Genomic DNA, 3,518 nt, shown 5'->3' with positions numbered 1-3,518 from the left:
AATGTTGACGTCAGTGAAGCAGTATCAACAGGTGAAGATTTCAAAGTTGGCACTTCAAAACAAGTAAGCAAATAAAGATGCGCTTTTCCCTGATCGTGAATCGAACCCAGGCCCCGGCGGTGAGGGCACCGAATGCTAGCCACTAGACCACCAGGGAAGGATTGAGATTCTATTGTATAACAACTATTTTCTGTTTGAGGATGTGTTTTACAAACAATGTCGGGGCACCGCGATGGGGTCCAACGTGGCCCCGACATATGCAAATATTTACATGTCCCACTTGGAGGAGGCATCTATATACCCATCCACCCTCTACAGTAATGTGAGGGTGTGGATGCGGTATATAGATGATATCTTCCTAATATGGAAATGTACAGAGACAGAACTACATAGTTTTCATGACTATGTTAATCAGTTGCATGATCAACTAAAATTTACAAAGGTGTATTCAGCAGAATCCCTACAATTCCTAGATACTACGGTTTATGTGAAGGAAGGTAACATTGAAACCGAACTTTTCATTAAACCAACCGACAGGAACAGCAAGCTATGCTTTGATAGTGCACACCCCAGGAGGACTTTGGAATCCCTGCCTTTTAGTTAATTTTTACGGGCAAGAAGGATAGTGTCAGACGAAATGTTGGTAGATGATGGACTGCAAAAATTGGGACAGAGATTTAGGGATAGAAAGTACCCTAAAAAGCTGGTGGATCGACATCTAGAAAAGGCTAGAAATAGCAATCGACAGCAACTACTGACTATAAAAACACGAGGTGAGGAACAGAAGGTCGGTAGGATCCCATTTGTGTCAACATGCACTAAAATGAGCAATAAAATCTCAAATATACTAAGGAAAAATTGGCACATACTGACACAGTCCTTCCCTAAAGTAACAGAATTCCACTCCCCCCCACTAATGTCATATAAAAGACCAAGAAATCTAAAAGATTCCCTGACATCAGCAAGGTTGGCTGAAGGGGAGTTTACCCTTGCTTGGGCTGCTGCAATTGCGGCAGCCTAATCAAGGGTGACTCCTTCTGCCACCCTAGAAAGGGGGGAAAAATATGATATTAGAGGGCACAATACGTGCAATACAGATTTTGTCATCTATAGTTTGCAGTGCCCCTGTGGCCTTCTCTATATTGGAGAGACGACACAGCCCTGTAAAAAGATGATAAATCAGCATAGGTATACTAGCCACTAGACAGCCAGGGGAGAAGATATGCTCTCCTGTGAGATCCAAATTCAAATCCATAGAAAAAGCTATAAAAAAGTGTAGTTGAAAGGGTAGGCCAAGAATGGAGAAAAACACAGAAAGCTCCATTCTTGGCCTACCCTTTCAACTACACATTTTCATAGCTTTTTCTATGGACTTGAATTTGGATCTCACAGGAGAGCACATATCTTCTCCCCTGGCTGTCTAGTAACTAGTAACCAACACACTCACTGCCACGGCCCAGGTTGGGTATCCCATTCAGAGACACCTTGCTTGTCATTTTCTCAGACTCTTAAACTTTTTAGATCTTTAACTGCTCCTCGGCATTACGCTGTACATTTCAACAAAGGGATGGACTTGTGTCACATCCGAACCAACCTTACCTTAGTTCCCGCAGCTTGTAGTCGATTCTAAGCCTTGGTGAAGGATTTTGAGGAAAAATATTATCCTTTTTCCAACCGCTTAGTGGACGATGGCTTTCATCTGATTGCATTCAGACAATCCATTTGCTTCTCTTCTCAGGTGTTATTTAGGACAACCCTTCCCTGGTGGTCTAGTGGCTAGGATTCGGCGCTCTCACCGCCGCGGCCCGGGTTCGATTCCCGGTCAGGGAAAAGCGCATCTTTATTTGCTTACTCGTTTTGAAGTGCCAACTTTGAAATCTTCACCTGTTGATACTGCTTCAATGACGTCAACATTCACTTTAAGGAACTGTAATGAAACTTCTGTAAGAGTCACATAAAATGGCCTTGTAAATATAAATGCCCATGTAAGTCTTTGCAATTGTTTCTGCCATTTTGCTGGCCTGGAGGGTGTTTTCCCAACCCGAAATCAGCCCAACACTTTCCCTGTTGTATTCCATTCTTCTTAAACAGTGAAGTGCTAAATCAGTGTTTGCCAAACTTTTAGGAAGAACAACACAGAAATCTCGATTCTTGGCCTACCCTTTCAACTACACATTTTCATAGCTTTTTCTATGGACTTGAATTTGGATCTCACAGGAGAGCACATATCTTCTCCCCTGGCTGTCTAGTAACTAGTAACCAACACACTCACTGCCACGGCCCAGGTTGGGTATCCCATTCAGAGACACCTTGCTTGTCATTTTCTCAGACTCTTAAACTTTTTAGATCTTTAACTGCTCCTCGGCATTACGCTGTACATTTCAACAAAGGGATGGACTTGTGTCACATCCGAACCAACCTTACCTTAGTTCCCGCAGCTTGTAGTCGATTCTAAGCCTTGGTGAAGGATTTTGAGGAAAAATATTATCCTTTTTCCAACCGCTTAGTGGACGATGGCTTTCATCTGATTGTAAATCCAGCAAAATCAATAAACATTGAAATATGGGGGTAAATGTATTATATATGTGTCCAGCATGGTATTAATTAGACCCCTAAAAAAGTTATTTTTTATTGGTATACGTTAAAAAGATCCCTAAAGGATCCACTTATTTATGCTATTAGACATACACACAAAAAGTGACCATAAACCACATCCAAAGAAAATCTTTTTAAATGGGGTATGGGGAGACCACTGTCCCTAAATCTACCCCTGTCCTAAAGCCCTTAGCCCAGGGAGGGCTCCTGATGGTGGAGACCCCCTGTCCGCGTGCCTATGCTACTAGCCCTTCCTGCTCCCTATAAGAGGTGAAAGAAGGCATGTGGACTGTTTTTATAGGTAAGGGATTAGGATATTATATTTGTCAGCTATATGAATAGACTGGATGGGAATTAAACGGATAAAGACACAACAGTGATACAAACAAACACAAAAATACACAAACATACACTTATTCAGTGTTGGTATTATAACCATACACTTATAGGGTTGACGTTATAGTCAAACACCTCACTTGCCTCGACGCGTTTCACCCACGTGTAGATTGTGGGATCATCAGGAGGTGTATTTATATATTATATGTGCAAGCCATTGTATGTGACTAAAAAGGTGCCAGTATAGGGCTGGGTCACATGGAATCGGTGCTCAGAGATATATGCCGGCTGAAAAGCCTGAACGCACAAGTGAAAAAGATGCTCCACCAGGGGTAAGGACAGAAAGATATATTCATATCAATAATGATACTTATGCCTGTTTAAGACTCCATCACGTGTAGATACTGATATCCACATCTATAGCCACATCCTATATGGGACAGGAAACATTTGTATATCACAGTCAATTTCCATATATACACATCTAGATATAAATGAAATCGCTAGTAAGTGTAAACTCACGGTTTGGTGGGTATAATTGACCTCTGTTGGTCCCCTGTCATGGTAGCTTGACAAGGCACACACTA

The 3,518-nt window shown here is 41.9% G+C and overlaps 1 non-coding gene across 1 annotated transcript; it reads left to right on the top strand.

Moving 5' to 3' along the window:
* Positions 1-1,758: 1,758 nt before the first annotated feature.
* Positions 1,759-1,830, top strand: TRNAE-CUC. The gene has a single exon. It is a non-coding gene; the product is annotated as a tRNA-Glu (tRNA).
* The last annotated feature ends 1,688 nt before the right edge of the window (positions 1,831-3,518 follow it).

Source organism: Bufo gargarizans, unplaced genomic scaffold (genome assembly GCF_014858855.1).
Source record: "Bufo gargarizans isolate SCDJY-AF-19 unplaced genomic scaffold, ASM1485885v1 original_scaffold_889_pilon, whole genome shotgun sequence".
Classification (NCBI taxonomy): Eukaryota; Metazoa; Chordata; class Amphibia; order Anura; family Bufonidae; genus Bufo; species Bufo gargarizans.
This window is presented reverse-complemented; position numbering and strand designations above follow the sequence as displayed.